The following is a 17761-nucleotide window of genomic DNA, read 5'->3' as shown; positions in this document are numbered from 1 at the left end:
AAGGCTGCCCAGCTGCCAACAGGTGAGCCAAACGAGAACTGCCTGTGTCTGCTCACAGCAGTGTTGCTGTAGTCTCATATGTAGGAAGGCTTCCAACAAGAATTTCATATAGAAAACATGTGTATCAAAAACTACCCATAAAAAGCAAGACTTGAGTGATTTATTCCCCCTTCCCCCCACCCCCCAACCCCCGGGTGTTTCTAACTTAGCATTATTATTATTATCTTTGATATCTACTAAAAAATAAAGATTCTGTTTTGGTGCACATAGTTAGATATTTAATATTATTCTGTTTTTTGATGGCACAAATATTTAGCAAAGGCAAGACTTACTACTGAAAATATTAATGAAAAAAAGATTAATAAATGTTTATTATATAGTTTTGAAGATTTTTTCCACAGTTCTAAGAAAGAAAAATATTTCTTTAATAGAATAAAAACATAATTATGATGATTTTCATAAAAGGAACAATGAAAATCCAGAAATCATATTAAAAATCTGAGTAGGGACCAATTTCAAAGGTCCTTAGATACCACTGATGAAGAAATTAGTTAAAACAGTAATTTTCATGTCTCATACTGAAATTTATTTACTGCAAAGCCTTCACTCAAAACCACCAAAGTTCTCACAGTTTTGTTCACTTTTGCTCCCAATCCCATTTTTATGTGTGTGGTCATATTTGATACACCATATGGCAGGTATTGCACAACTCTTGGTGGACAACAGAAGTAGGAAGAAATTGTTGGGACCCCAGAGGCAGCAGAGCAAGGAACATGGCCGTGGGAAGAAGGGCTGTGTAGACTCCCAGTGTTGGAAACACTACCAGAACAGCAGCCAAGTTGTAGGTGCCCACACAAGCACAGGCTAAATGGAACCTTATCTCGCCATTGTACCACAAACAATTTTTCCCCCTTTATCTGTATTTTTATCTCCACACTAGGATTCATTCAGCTCTTTAACAAGGAAAATACTTGGATAGGATTCAGATTCAAGCTTCTCTTTTCTTTTTTTTTTTTTCTTCCTCACAAAGCCTTCTTAGAAGTGTGTAGGCATTGCACAAGACTACTCCTTTTTCTAAATTTTCACTGAAGTCAATCTCTTTGTGCAATATAATTAGGCAGCACCTGCATTTTAGGCAGACTATGAGAGTGTAACTCTCTAGCACCCAAAAATGAGAACAGGATGCTACCATCCCCTTTGGGGAAGCAGACCACGATTATACCCTAGGTCTTGAATGTATATGACAGCTAAATTAGATAAATATCTTTAGATAAATAAACAATGTTGGCATGTATCTGCTGAGTAAGTTGCACAGTCCAAAGCTAAACAGAGATTAACCATTTCTAGTTTGGATAATCCAAAGTTTGCATGCTTTAATTGCCCACCATTAAATGTATAGTGTGAAACTGAGTTCAGTCCATCATGTGCTATTGCATTCCTGGTATGGGGGTTGATATAGAATGTACTGGTAGCATCTGCATTGAATTTGATCCTGCTGCTTTTTCTCATTTAAGATGGAAATTCTCAGAAACCTGAGGGTAAGAAGTAGTACAAAAATGCATCAATATAACAATGATGTGTCCCAGCAATAGGCCCTTTCTCTGACCATGCAGCCACCTGCTACACATTATTATGACACCAACAGCAAAGGAGAATGTCAGAAGAGCCTCAAAACTACCTCTGTGTCCCTAATCTCAGCATGTACCATTTGCTTGATAATCAAAATATCAGTAAATGTTATCACTCAGCAAATAAAGCTTTTGAAGCATTACAGGGGTTGGGGTGGTGGTGATTCAGACAGAAAACCATATATGCTGTGTCTTTCTATCACATGAAAGACAGCAGTCTGATGCTTTTGTTTTGTTTTGTTTTATTTTTACAAATAAGCAGATTTTTAATGGCTTTGCACAAGTCTTAACTAGGTTATTCACAAGTTTCTGAGAATATTTTTGTTCTTTCCCAAGTCACTTGATAATTAAATGCCATAGGAATGTCTCAGAAGCATTGAAGTTCAAAATGCAATGAAAGATTAGAAAGTGCAACTATTCCTTTAACCAAATTTTCACTTCCTGTAAATTCTTTTCCTATCATTTTAACAACATAGATTAGAAAAGATTCAAAATTCCTATTTTAAAAAGTCAACAATTTCTTTATTGTCTAAAGTGCCTCATTCAACTCTTCCAGCTAGGTGATGTCTTCATGTATTTGTTACATTAAAGCCACAAGGAACAGCTGTATATACAGAAAATATCATCTTACCTTTGATAAAAGACAAGTTTCCCAGAAAATTATCCAGTCATAAAGGTAACAATAACCGTGGAATTCCCCAATTCCTGTGGCAGATCTATCCCAATAGTACACAACAATATAAATGTGTCTCTGTCTTTAAAGTTCTTACTGGGTACAGGAAACAACTTTTCCATACCAGATCAGAATTCGAGCAAGTTCCCTGGGGAAGCTGTGCTTTCCATCCAGACCTGACTGGATAAAACCCTGAGCAACTGGTCTGAGATCAGAAGTGATGCTGCTCTCAGTAGGAGGTTGGACTGGTGACTTCTGAGCACTCTTCCATTCTGAATTATCCTGTGATCTTATGATGCTATAATCCCAACATTAATTTCCCTGTCTCCAGTTTGCAGGCACTGGTCTTAATTAGGCCTTTGTCATCTACTAGGCTTACCTCTGTTGAATTACATCTCACTGGAGTGCTCACCCCCTGGCCACCAAGGATTTTCTCACTCCTGGCTCTGCAGCAGGAGATCTCCAGGCTCCCAAGCTACCTGTTGGTGAACTTTGGAAAAGCTCTCACCTACATCACAAAACAGACCAGAGCCTGATCTCCTTCACTCCTTGCCAGGCAGACTAGCACAAATAAATTTTACTAAAAAAAGCACACCACAATATCCAGTTTGCCCTATGCCCAGCTGCAGCAACTATTTGCAAAAATTACTTGATGATATTGTTTAATTATTAAAGAAGTTCAGACATCAAAGCTAATTCAGATACAGGATTAAGAATAAGGGATTCTTCAAGACATAACAGACAATCATGCTAATACATGACTTACTTTCATATTAAAATAGAAATGGTGAATGTGTTTTGAAATTAAGATGTTAGAGTTGCATATCACATGGAATGAAATATATATTTCAGATCCTTTTCTTTAAAATTGCAACAGAATTCAAAATAAGGGATTTCTTTCAATTAAGAAGCTAGAAAAAAATCATAGTAGAAAAAGTGGGAAAATATGAGAAAAGTTAATATGTTCTCTTTTATCTGTAACAGACATTCTTTAATGTTGTGGAGAGAGCAATTAGGTTAAGTACATTAAATCTAGTGTTTAATAAGATTTTTAAGAAGTTAGGAAGTCTGGAGCGAGACAAATAAGTCTAGAGAAAACATCCCTGTTTAATGTGGTTATCCTTGCCACCCATTAAGGATGTGACTTGCAGTGGCCAAGCTCTGTAATGATTTCAGCGTGATACAGAGCATCATTTGAATGAAAGAACTCAATTGTTTGAACTTTGGGCTGTATAGTAGTCCCTTTCATAGTGAAAGTCTGTTTAATGCATTGAAATTAGTTTGAAGAGAGAAATTGTCCCTGTTCCCATTTTTTTCCTATTCATTTTAGACCTGGAAATTCTCCTACTGTATTCAGGAAACCCCCCCTCAGAAAATGGGGAAAAAAATCTGATCACATTTAAAATACATCCTATAGTCAGTGCATTGCACTACTTTGATAACTACAGTGTTACTATCTGCATTTCCTGCTGAGTTTGGTAAAGCATTCCGTGGAGAAAGGAATTTTCTGTGTAAAGTTTTACATTTCAATCACGGAGAAGGAAGAAGTAGAGCAGCTATTCATCACCCAGGATGAGATCAGCAGCGCTGTAGTAAAGAGGAAGTAGTTGATATATCTTTGCCAGAAAATATGGATCAAAATCTGATCAGTAAAAACTCTAGGTTAAGAAAATATGAAAGAGAATTCATTCACCTACTTCTTCCCACTCCATTTCAGTGGTGTGAGCCATCATTTCAAGAGCATCACCATTATTATTTTGGAAATCTTCTGACTCCTCCGTGGAATTTTAGGCTCAAGATCACAGTCCCAGTTAACAACACAGTGTTTACTTGGTTAGATCTTCTAAAAAGTCATATGTATCTCCTAGGTCAGAATGACAAATCTTCCTGTTCTTCACTTGTAGCTTTACCATATGAACTGAAAAAAGACTAGAGGGACAAGGGCTGGAATAAGGCTATTATACAGGGACACAGTTCTGCTCTTACATTTTCATCATCTCCTTGAAATCTTTGCAGGACACAGCAGAAAAACAGGATTTCATACAGAAAATGCTGATTCAAACCATAGAGAAAATACACCCCATTTTGTTACCATGGGTACAGTTGAAGAACTTTTTCTTCCTGTAGTGCCACAATACCACAAGGGTAGCAAGGTAGCAACAATGATGAACAAGCTTAGTTAGAATGTGGTTCAGCAATTCTCAGTGATTCCAAGTGCTCTGGCACCATGATGTTCAGTGTAAGGGCCTCATGTGTACTAAACTCTGGTCCCCAGTCTTACACTCCTCCAAACTGGGAACCAGGTAGAGGACGAGGCAAGGCCAAGATGATCTAAGATGGTCTCTTTTAATTGATTCAGGGATGTCTGAAGAAACAGAGCAGAGCAGCAGCTCTCAGTGAGAAGCAGCAGCCATTTCCTCATCAAAATATTGTGTGATGATAATTCCAGTAAAACCAAGGATACAGCAAGTCCAGCCATTCAGGATGCAGGATATACCTATATAATCTTATACCTCATGTCTTTCCTACAAAAAGTGCAGAAACACTTTTCTTGCCTGACTGCATGAATTAAATTCTACTTCCTTGTGTTTAAGTTATATTAATACTCTGAAACCAGTGTGGCTTCTGAGTCATCTCACACTCCAGTTGGGTCAAATGAGAGTAGACAAGCAGGGAGAGACTGACTCATTACTCAGATTTGGGAAATACCTGCATTAAAGTGACAGAAAACATGCTTAACCATAATGACTGTTATTCACTCTCCTCACTCTCACCAATCATGTGAGGAAGAATGAAATCCAAATGCTAATTTTCAACTATGAGAGTAATGCTTTTTTACAATATTCAGAGTTGGGTTCTTTTCTACTTGTCTCTTTGACACCACAGTGCAAAAAAATAGCTGTTTGGAAGGTAAGGGGAGGAACAGCAGTTGAAAATAATACATAGAAAGGGTTCTTCTTAAAATTTGAATGGAAAAGCAAATTTCATGTCTAAATTGCCTATTTATGCCAAAAATAATGAAAAGTGAAGGGATCTTCAGCTACATTTTCTGTAGCAGTGCTGCTCTTGAAAACCCTAACAGAAAATAGCCTTCTTCTTTTGACCACACTAACTCAGCCACAGTTTCCACCAATAGATTTATTTTATCCTTCCACACCCCCCCCCTATTTTCACAACTCAGAGCTTAAACTTTGAAACATTTATTCACACTGAATGGCCTTAAGTGATCATATCTGTTTCGAGTGAGCCTTCAAGAAGGAAGCTGTGTGTCAGCTAAGGTTTCTAAAACTGGCCATGCATGAAAAATTCTTATGTGAAACCAAGTCATTAGGCCGTATCTCATCATGTACCAACAAGACTGTCAATTCATTTCTGTTTTCACAGATGCTTTCCAGTTGTGTCATACTTACCCTTTAAACACTATTTCAGAGCTGCATCTCAAAATTAAGTCCACAGATACAAAGCAAGGTCTCACTTATTTTCAGTATGGATGCTGAGAATGCTAAAAACTATGTCTAAAAAGCACAGAATTAGGAAAAATATTTTAAATTGTTGGTCAAAATTTTAAAAAAATCAATGTCTGAAACATACGGAAGGGTCATATTCACTGACTAGAAAGGACCCTTGGCATTTCAAATACAAGAAAGCAAATGTCTATGTATCTTTAGCAGGTGCACTGTAAGCTTCTTGGACTGAAAGAGCTGGGAAAGTTAGGTGTTAGTAATATGTTTTTACATATGTTTCAGTACCAAGTTCATTTTGGTCATGTAGGTTATATCAATACATGGAGATAAGGTTGAGCCTGTAATTCCGCCAAGCCTACAGCCACAAGCCTACTCTGTTTTAATCCCAGGATTTATGCCCAAACACACATGTATCTTAATGCTAAAATTTCTACTGGACTCCTAAGAACAAAGTGCACTTCTACCATTCAATATTTTGGAGGGATGTTTTGAATTTTTCTGATGGAGTGCCCAGTCTTGGCAGAGAAATTAATCCAAAGTCTTTCATATTGTCCACTTTCACTTTTCCAAACCATTATTAGAAAGAAAATTCATTATCATTCACTTGTGCTGGTAAAAAGAATTTTAAATGTTTGGCCCAATTTATGCAAAATTCATTCCCTGTACTAAACTCTTTTTGGGAATGTTTACTGTTTCCAGTTATAAAGCTTCTTCATTCCTTGTACACCTAATCAATTTCTCAAGATGTTTCCATTATTTGTTCAGCATCTATGGTTTTATTAGTGCCCTACAATTTTAGTTCTGCATTACCTTTTTTTCTCTAAGCTGATCAGGTGAAAATCAAAGACGTTTTTCACAGCTGGTATCAAATGGATTGTTAGAAATAATAGCTGCGTGACCTCAGTGTTGCACTTTTGCCCTATAAAACTGTAGGAGTCATGGTCAATATCCCAGGCTGGTGAAAAATTCTGTTGTCACACAAAAGCAAAAAGATGGAGAGTCACAGTATCACGGCACCATGATATTCACAAGTCTGTACTGATACTCCAAAGCAAAATTTTCAGCAACATGATTTAACGTAAATAATTATTTGGCAGAATATTCAAGCTAAATTTGTTTGGTGCTCATCCATGTCAGATGAGAGAAAGAAAACACTTCAACCAGTGGGTGAAATACTAGCTTAGAACAAATAGTTACACAGTCTCAAAAATGGCACATACGATCTCTTACAAAACAGGTAAATCCATGACGTTTTATTGGGTTGTAAGACTAAGAGGAGATCAGCCAAATGACTGCATATGGTTCAACAACTGCTTCCTTTGACCTGCCAAAATCTTTCCGATTTCCATGCCAAAGGAAACCTAGTATTTGTAATTTTAATGAATGAGGAAAATAAAGTTGTTGGATTATCATAACTAAAACTACAAAATGTTAAGCACTTTTCAGACATATTTATAGATTTTATAGATAGCGTCTATTTCTGTCTATTTCTAGACATTATTTTTGTCTATTTCTCTTTCCTTTTCCAAAGGAAAAGGCTCCAGATTGTCTAAGTATTGTTAGGAAGGCTAAAGTTGAAAAGCAACACTATGTCACAAGACTCATTCGGAGGAGAGGAGAAAGAAAATCCAAAGCACTATCATGATGGGAAAGAGAGAAAGAAATCACAGACTATGTCAGAAAATCACTGTGAAAATTGTCTTAGCTTTGTGTTCTGTAACTTCTGCTCCAATCCTCACCTCCTATCAATATGACAACATTCTGCTTTACATGCTTCATATATCATATTTATTTATAAATTCTGTTCTAAAACAATCATTACCTATTGATCATTCATGTTTTCATGACATCTTGAATTAATCTCTTGTTAATTTATCCTTCTTTGCAATGCCCATGACTTGAAAAACTTGATGACTTGCTTCTTGTAAGTATTTTCTTCAAAATTAGAAATTTGTCTCAGCACAAATGTGAAGTGTGAAATGTAATGTGACAATATGTTCCATCCTACCTTAAGTAACCATGACAGGCAACTAATTTGGTTTCTTAATTTAAAATTATTTATAAATGTGAATGTCCTTCATCTGGAAACCATCGCAGCTGTGCAGATTAGGCTGGCAATGCTGCATTATCAGGGGCACCAATCTTTCAGCTAAGGCAAAACCAAACTGCAGATTTAGACTTTATTAAGAACTAGCTAAAAATGCACTAGTATTTTTAAACCTTTGAAATGAGGCAAATTAAAAACTCTGAACTTTTTCAGTTATTTCAATTGAATTTAGGAATTATTTATGAAAAACAGAAAACAAAAGACTTTATAAAGTGTGCAGAAAGTTTTCTTTCTGAAATTCAGCTTATTCCTTTCAGGTACCATAGTTCTACTTTCAGGGATCTTTTGATATACTCTAATACAAAATAAACTAGAACTTTGTTTCAAAAGCAGAACAAAGAGTAAAAAAAAAAAATTCAGATTAATGTTCTGCTTTCAGAACTTTTGAGATTCCCTAACTCCAGAGGGGAAATCATGAGTAAGAAAAAAAATGCATTTTAAAGACACAGTGACAACAAATAGAAACACAAATAAAAAAACACTTTGCAGTCCTAAATAATTATGACAGAGAATGAAATCATTCATTTCTTCATCATACTGGCCTGTTGGAAAGCAAAGTCAGTAGGCCTCCTTCCAAGAGTAAATTGTCATTTACAGAGCAAAACTTGATAGCTAAACTATATATTAGGAAACCTGTCCCCAAAGAAAGGATCAAGTTTTTCAGCATTCCACTGAGTCTTTAAACAGATAAGTTCATGAACCTCTGGAACAGCAGGAAAAAAAAGTTGAAAACCTAGATACACCAAAGACTTATCATAAGCAAACATTAGCCAACCTTCTGTTTCTCTGCCCAGTGTGGAACACGCAAATGCAAAAAAACCCAATGATGATAGCTGCTGTTTTATGTTGAGCACCTTACCTCATTTGGATAAAACCAGTGATTTCTGACCTCCCCTGTCATCCTGACTTGCTTCACCTTCTTCCCATCTGCCGGAGTAGCTGTTCCACAAGAGCATAAATCTTACCTACAGTAAAATAATACCTTCTTTTGAATTTAGGGATTAAAAGTGCATTTAATATTATTGTACTATTTATAATGATTTCCATGTTGAAGTGTTTCATAGTTTGAGTTAATATGAAGTTAATATCTATCTTCTGGAAAAACAAAGTATCCATACTGTTCAAAGTTATTTTCTGAGGAAGTTCTTCTGAAGTGATTGAAGCACATGCAGTCCTTTATTAAGCTTTGCCTCAATGTCTGATGGCCTTGAAACTCTTGCATTAACCATTTTGGCATGCAGAATTTGAACAACATTCCCTTATTCACTCTTTCTTAGGTCAGGTTTCTAAACCTCTATATTCTCATCCTTGTCTAACAAGGGCTTTGGAATAAGAACAGTTATAGTCCTTCAATCCCTGGCCTACCACACATAAACTCATATACGATAATCTTCAAATCTACGAGTCCTAGGAACATCATCCTTCTCTATAATATTCTCTCATGTATTTCTTGCTTTGCAGAATTCATTGTCTGCTGTCAATGACACAGTAGACAGTGGACGCTAAGACACAATTTCAAACTTGATCCTGCACACCCTCGGCTTTTCTCTGCATCTTTGTTGCTTTTATCTCTGAGCAGATTCCTAGGAAGAGCAGGTTGTGATTGACATTTTAATAGCTGTCTTTCATTATAAAATTTCACTGGGGACCCACGAGAAATTATTGTTACCAGTAGGAACTAATAAAGGCCAGAACATAAGCCACTAGCTTCAGCAGGGGAAACTGCAAAAATACAAATTTCATTCTGATGTAACTGCCAATAAAAGAATAATTTTCTTACAGCACTATCTAGAAACAGTGTAAGACTTCTTCCTGTCAAACCCTTATACTGAAGTGCAAAAAGTCACACAGATAGTGGGAGAACTTCTGTCCTAAGGCAAATGGCACACATTGACACCAATGAGGTTTTGCACAGCTAAGACAACAGAGAGAACCCCGCAGGCTGTCCTAGTAAATGTTTAATACCTGTAGTGTAGATGATGCAGCCACTCTTTAGAGGCCTGTGGCCTCCACAGTTTTTAAATTTTATCTTTCTAATTTCAAAACAGATTTGGTAAGCACTCATAAAAATTAATGTGGAGGGCTAAATTATAACCTCCAGGATTTTCAGGATCCGAAGTGGATCCTTGATCAAAAAAAAAATATTTTACCTTGCTTAAGGGTTGAAAACAATTTTTACCCTGCTTGAGAAGTCATCTGCCCTGTTGACATTAGTCTTTCATCTCCTTTGTAGGATGTGAAGCAAAGATTTCCTTCATTTTGCTATATTTTCTCATGTCTTTGATTGTTGTATGTTTTGTAATGAAACAAGGAAATTGCAACAGCCATAGCATTTAAGGAATCTTTTCAGAACTTTGAAATTTCTGCAATGTATTGATTTTCATGAATGGCTATCTTCAAGACATCTTGCTCCAGATTCTTAATTACTCAGATAATGAGAAGGACTGGACAAGGAGATTTTTTGGAAATATTTAAAATCCACTGCACTTTATAAGAATCATGCAGAAGCAGTCCAGTGACCCAATTCTGTGAATATTTGTGATTAATATTGCAATTAAATTTCATTTTTCCCTGCCCACCATATTTTGTGTTAAATATAATTATTTTGTAATATCTCTACTTAAAATGTAAGTATTATTGCTTAAATTTTTACACTAATTATTGCACATACCTTAACTCAAGCTGAAGGTATTCTCAATGATTTCCTGAGAAATCATAGGGAAAAATTTATTATGCTGGTTTATTATGTGATCAACAGTGCCTGGTTGCTTCAGGTGATACAGCAGAAAAAAAACTCTAAAAAAAGGTAAAAATAAGCTCTGGTCCCTCCTCCTTCACCACTTTCTTTACATCTTTTGCTCTAGAAGATAGTGAAACTCCTAAATATCAAGTCTCTAAAAGATTCTTAACATATTCTACATTTTTTTTCTCAGTGATTAATTTCTTAAAGTAAGTTAAGAGCACAGTGAAAATGTTGGCACTGTCCAAAATTGTTAGTATGGTAATTTGGCCTGGCCCAGCTACAAATAACATTTATAGGCAGAAGAGACGTGAAAAAGTGGGGGAGTCCAACTGTAGCTGCACCAGCAGCACCAGAAGCCCAGGCACGCTGGTAGGAGGGACAGGGTGCAGAAGTTGAGGAGGAGCCCCAATGTTGAACCCACACAGCACTGGGGGACTGTGGGCAGCAGGAAAACGGGGCCCTGCTGTGTTGTGTAGGAATGCTGTGGCAGAAGGCAGCTGGAGAAGCTGTGTCTCCCAAAAGAGAACAAAGCATTTATGTATGTAAAGCTCAAACAGAAACTGAAACCACAGTTTGAGAATGCTCCAAGATGAAAGAGCCAAATTTACCATTTGGAGACAGACTAAGTCCCAGAAATAAAATCATCAGACTCTAAACAAACAATGTCTGGATTCAAAAATGTCTTGCTTGGCATCCAAAGAAAATAAAAATAGGCCCAAGGCAAAAAAAAAAAAAAAAAAAAAAAAAAGGGGCTGGAAAACTTTTAGTCTTAAAATCACAATCCACAAGAGCAGGTGCTCTTCAATAAACTCTGCAAGTCAAGACAAAGAGATGTTGGAAGGTGATGCAAGAATTGGAATGAATTATCAGCTTTGTAAGAGTTTGCAGATAGCATTTCACCATGAAGAACACGGAAAGGAAGATGGAAACAATAGGAATGCTGAAGTCTTCCTGAGATTGTAACCCGACAAACAAGAGCTGAAAGCAGAAATAGCAGAAGAACGTGTCAATACAGTGAAAGCAAATGAACATATATATAACATGTCCAAGGCAGTATAGCACAAGGACTAGTCACTTCAATGGTGAAAGAACATGAAACATTCAGATCTTACAAAGTGTGGTTCAGTGGAATGCCACAGCAACAGCACACTACAATTGGCTTAAAATGGAGCTGAAGTTCTTGTTTCCACTGAAGGCAGTAGCTGGAGAAGAAAAAGGGGCTATCCAAACTAAGAAAAAAATTTATAATGTCTTGCATAAGGCCGCAAAACTCTCACTAGAATAGATCTGGAAAAGGTGGTTTATGTGTCCAAGAAGTTGTGCTTCACCCTGAAGCTATAAAACAAGCTGCAGAGGATCTTGCCTTAGGATATCACAGAGTGGAGAAAAATATAAGGAAGCCTTGTAATGTCTTAGGTAAACTGACTTCCAAAGACAACCGTTTCCCTCAACAAATAGAGAAAATGAGGACCCTGAGTACTGTGCTTCATAGCTAAGGTAGCTGCCTTGGGTAGCCCAAAAATTTGAATGCCTGCAGTATCTTCCCCCATCTTCCATGAACATCCAGGCTAATAAGATGATATGACAAAGGCAGCTCCATCACCATTTTAAAAGAAAGCATATACAACTCCATGGAGCATTAAGCCCATTCTCAACGATTTTTTTCTGCTGCATTTTGAAAGCTGCAGCAGGACTGAGCATGTCATAAACAGAGGTAGAGGGAGACTTACTTTCTGGCTTCTGATTGAACTGAGATTTCACCTAGATGTCAAAATTGTTCACACCATTCAATAAAATAATTCAGAAATATGAAAAGTATTATTCTAGGCTGTCCAGACAAAATATAAGATGCTCTTGAAAATTACTCACCCTGAGAAGTGAGGGAGCAACTGAGCATCCTCATCACACATTTTGGACAAAACAACCTAAATTCTGCTTAGTCAATTACTGGAATTAAGCCTGATCAAATAGACTGAAAGGAAATATATTCAGGTTTCCACTAGATGGAACTGCCAGGACAGATGATCAACGTCGACTGATTATCCCCGCCTAATGCATCATCATGGGCCTGATAGGTGAGTTGAGAAAGTAATAGATCATACTTGTTTTCATTCAGCTCTTCCCTTGGGAGACATTGTCTGCATCTCAAAAAGCAACTGCAATCTGTGGAAATTCCTGAACCCTGTATCTGTTTCCCTGATAGGACTTGTGAGAAACCAAGGTCTGGCAAATGGTGAGGAAAATATTGACTTTCCCAACTTCAGTTTGATACAAGGTAAGAAGAAAGCTGGAAAGTGCACCCAGATCAAAGGTCTGCAAAGATCTCCCATGACCAGCTGTTTTGACATAATCACTATTTGTATTTCAGACCATGGTCTGAGTTGGTTCAGCTCCAGGTGTTTCACCTGAACCATAAGATTTCTCCATATTTATATTTTAAACAGCTCAATGTGCTAAAGTTTACATAGATGACGTTATGATCTTTGTATTTATATAACAAAAAAGCATGACAGATGGCTCAGAATAACTTGGGAAAAGCCCAGCCTGATGGGTTAATGCTAAATAAATAGGGCAAGAAGTTAAGTTTAGACAAATAGAAGATGAAAAGTTCATAAAGGAAGTTATGCAGAGAGAGGTTACTTGTCTTGGGCGTGCTGGAAATAAAAAGTTTCCTTGGAATGGTAAACACCCCAGGAAAATAGATCTAATTAGGCTTCTGTGGTCAACAGCCTGAAAGCACTTCAGACCAAAAAAGAGCAGAGGATGAAAGTGATGGCCAAATGCCTGAGACACATTACAGACTTTAGCAAGAGCTGAGCATCACTGCCCTCACACAGAAAAGAAGGCCCTGCTTGTGCATTTATTATGGGAAGTGCAGTCACAAGGCAGGCTCAGGATGAAAATAACAAGTCATAGATCTTTTAGGCTGAAGTTGGCTCAGGTCCTGCTGGTCCAGAACTTGAGCAGACTGCATTGGTATCATCCTGCAGTACAGCACTTGGACATCAAAGGCAATGGCAGCACTTCCTTTCAAGCAGAACAGACCTAAAGTGTAGAATGGTATGACATTAGTAAAATTCTATACTCATTTTAAACATGGACTGTAGATGTCACTGTGCCATAGGAAGACATGCATTAGCAGTAATTATCCAGTGCAGTAATATTACGACAGCAGTTTATGCAATCTATCCATCTGAATTTCCAGACTGGATTTTCCTGGCTCCACTGGAGAAGGGGTCTCTCTGTTCCTGCTGTGGAAAGCAGGCCACTGCCCAGCTGAGACTGCAAAAGCAAAGAAGCCAGCAGGGATAGATGCTGACTTCAGACATGCCGTGGAGGCTGGGAGACCAGCCTCCCCTTTGGCAGCTGGTTAGGGATGCTGCTGTTTATTATCTGAAGCTCTTGAATAACCTATCAGGTTACTGATGAGTACTTAATGAGTGGATACACTATAAAAACTGCACTATTTTGTGTGCTTCAAAGAATTTAGTGTCCAAGCAGTCTGATTTCTCCTGACTCAGACACCAAAAAGAACAGGAAATGAAAGATGCTTTTGAGATATGGAGCACAGGCAGATTCAGGATAAACCTCCTCTGCAGTCTGAATGGCATGTGACTGCAGCACAGATATTTTTCAACCGAGTAGCAATGACACTGCTAGCCAGTCTTGGGGTGTGGAAGTCCTGCAAGATATCCATTCTGGCCTGGAGTTTATAATCCAGGATTTAGACTGCCTGCAAGTAGCAGCAGAATAAGAGGTGTCCCAGGTCTGCCTCCAGGCCCTGCAATCAGCCTTTCCAAGGAGACAGTCCTGCTGACTTATTAGCAGAGAACTTCAGATACTAAGCAGCAGCATCCCTAAACAGCTGCCCACTGCTCTTATTTAGGGCGTTGGACACAGGCAGGCCTCAATAGAAAGTCAGCATGTTCAGCAGCATCCTTGCTACCAGCAGGGGCTGCCTGTCTGTAGCAAGGACTATTAATTTTACCCTCCTCAAACTACCTTCCCAAAGTCCCCCATAACAGTTCATTGTCTTGCTTGAAATGCACTTCACTTCCCTGGCAATATTAGCATCTAGACACAGAACTGCTGTTGGGCAGCGTATCCAACTAACCAGTGGACATCATTCTGGCAGAACCCCATGGAGCAAGGCTGCAAAAGGTGCAATGAGAAATATGGTGCACCATGGCTCAGGGTTACAAGCCAGCATCCAGATTTGGGATGTCGGGGAGAGGGAACATAGAAACTCTTGAAGTCAGCAACACTATGATCCCCCATGCAATGTAGCTCTAATGTTGCTAGCTGCTGAGGGACTGCTTGTGATGTCTTAAAACCTGTACACACAACTGACACGTGCCATTGCTATATTGTTGTCCTGGATATTCAGAAAAATCTAGGAAAATATTTGAAAAAGGATAGGATGGAACAATTGCAGTTAATGCTGAACCTGTTTTCCACTGGAAAATGGCCTAACTGTCTGCTGAACTCTTTTATTAACAGCACAGTGTAATGAGACATGGACACTGGGAGTCCAATTCTTTTCTTGTATTAATTCAGAAAAACATGTCTTCATTTTCTTTTGTATCAGTGTAACAAGACAATGAGATTTAGGGGCCAGAAACTGATTTGCCCTAAACCAGCATTACTGATTTGTCAATCTTGGCCCATATTATCTTTTACCTACCTAACTCTTGGTTGTGCTGCCAGTCCGATAGCAGAAGCCCAAAACTCAGAAGAAAACACAACATAGGCTGACTAAACACAGTCTGTCAGCCTGCTGCTGCCCCTCAGCCTGGTTCAAACCAGCATTATACCTATGCCAGGACACTGTGCCATTCCTGTGGCTGCTGTTTAGATGTAGTGCTAGTGCAATCTAAAGACATTTTAGCTACAAGATTAGTGTCAACCTCCTTTTATGTTAATTGGAGTTGAACAGGGAGATGTGTAGATATTTGTAGCACAGATTTTGTCCAGAATGTGGAGGGAAAGGGTAAAAATAAGACATTTCTATGGAAATTGAGCCTTCACAATATTTTTCAGGTAATTCTGCACATCGTTCTGCATCCCTTTATAATGGCACTGCAGACTGGCAGTAATCTTGGATCATCCATTAACTACACTTTTCTGTCCTGCTATTGACCTGCTGGATTGTAACCACAGCAGTGCATGTGTGGTCCCCAGAGGGGTCCCTCTGTGAGGAGAAAAATCAGAGAAGTGCCTCCCATCCATCTTGATTGTAATTGTGAGCAGAAGGCTGTGCAAAGTCACACAGACTAAATTTGTTTCCACTGACTCATGGCTGCCTCTGGGAACTCTGAGCAAATACAGCTGCTGAGCAAACTTTTAAGCTGCTTGGTTGCAGGTTGATCATAATTGCTATCAGAGAGCCAAGGGATGCAGAGGTTTTATGAGGAGTTCATATACAATATGTTTAGTAGCCCAAGGGGGAAGATTTCTACCCAGTGATTTTCTCTGCACATCTGTTCACTTACCTCATTTTTAGCACACCTATTGCTATTGCTAAGTCCTAGTCCTCCTGAAAATAAAGAAATAAGGGAATCTGAGCAATGCCACCCAACCACATCACTCTTTGATGCTATGGGAGGAAGAGAATCAAACTGTATTTACCTCTTTGTTTGCTTGTTTGCCTAGTTGAACCTGTACGAATCATAGGCAGAGCAATTGTTGATCCCAGATTCAGCAGGGCCTTGAAATCAGATTCAGGACTACACTGACAACTTCTTATGTTAGTTAGAGCTATTGTCTTTTTTTTTTGTTTTTTCTTCTGGAACAGAGCACAGAACCACAGAGTCATACATCTAATGCAATGTCTGCATCTGTACCATTGGTCAGACATATGTTGAGAATCACCAGTGTAGACCAAAACACACAGGCTTGTCAAGAGGGGGAACCCCTGACAATGCAATTTTTTGTTTCTTGTATTATTACAGATACCAATCACTTTCTGCAATTTTTACTAAATCGGTATGAAACATGGTGGATATGAAATATCCCAGAGTCATAGTATCATTAAGGTTGGAAAAGACCTCCAAGATCATTGAGCCCCACCTTTCAGCAAGCACCACTGTGTCAACTACACTAAGTGCCATACCCAGTTTCTTGAACACTTACAGGCATGGTTACTCCACCTCTTCCCTGAGCAGCCCATTCCAACCAAAACCATTTTATGATTCTATGAAGCTGTTCTATGAACGTCTAAATTGCTATACATTCTTATATATATATTACATTTTATATATATATTTATTATTATTATATATTATTTATTATTATATATATTATTTATATATACATTCTTATATATATATACATTGACATTCTTTTTGTTTGTGTTATGAATAGCAACATAAATCTCTTAAAATAATTTCATATTCATTAAAAATATCTGGGATAAATCTACTTCCATAACTATAAAACCTTATTAATTTCTCTGTACATACAAATACCTTCATAACATCCTTCAACTTCTTTGAAGCAGCACATAAGAAATACATTTGTCTGCCACAGTGTGTCACCTTCACCTTTGTCGTACATAAAAGACTTGTCAGTAACAGAAGAGCCCTTTAACCTCCCAAATCAGAGGCAGGAAGAGCTATTCTTCAGGACTTGGTCATTGCAGTCTTATTTTCTGTGTAAGATCTTATTACAGGTTTAGTGATATTGATGTCTGCTTTCCATTGTCTTCTACTAACCTGTGCCAGACATTCTCAAATCCTAGCTATGCTTTTCCAGAGCAAGGTGATGTGGTCTCTGTAGCTCTTCATTGCCCAAGAAGGTCTGAGACACCATTTTTTGAAGGGTAGCAGTCTCTCTTTTCTGGACAATGGAGAAAAAAAGGCCAAACTTTTGAATGGTACTAAATAAAGTCAGTTCCCAAAGACATCTCATTAAAATCCCTTTCAAAGTGTGACATGGACTAAGGTTTCTCTTTCACCAGTTCCTTATCTTTCTGTTCCAAAGGGCTGATGTGCTTTGCAGGAATGTTCTGGGCCGGGACAACCCAGCCTCTGGACGGCATGATCCCATCCAGGTAATTCCCAGTGCCCAGGGCTACTTGTGGCATAAGACCCTTACAGTCTATGTCATGGGGCACTGCTGGGCAGCATACCTCATTTGGGCTGGATC

General features: G+C 38.2%; 1 long non-coding RNA gene across 2 annotated transcripts in view; it reads right to left on the bottom strand.

Moving 5' to 3' along the window:
* Nucleotides 1-539: 539 nt before the first annotated feature.
* The window catches only part of LOC119708098, a 132986-nt gene continuing 115764 nt past the window's right edge, over nucleotides 540-17761 (bottom strand). For both annotated transcript variants that reach the window (XR_005258961.1, XR_005258960.1), the window contains 3 exons: nucleotides 17329-17452; nucleotides 16244-16400; nucleotides 540-8837 (listed from right to left, as the gene is read on the bottom strand). This is a non-coding gene — a long non-coding RNA (uncharacterized LOC119708098). The remainder of the gene's footprint in view (nucleotides 8838-16243; nucleotides 16401-17328; nucleotides 17453-17761) is intronic.

The sequence above is a fragment of the Motacilla alba genome, chromosome 1A (assembly GCF_015832195.1).
Source record: "Motacilla alba alba isolate MOTALB_02 chromosome 1A, Motacilla_alba_V1.0_pri, whole genome shotgun sequence".
In the NCBI taxonomy this organism is placed as follows: domain Eukaryota; kingdom Metazoa; phylum Chordata; class Aves; order Passeriformes; family Motacillidae; genus Motacilla; species Motacilla alba.
This window is presented reverse-complemented; position numbering and strand designations above follow the sequence as displayed.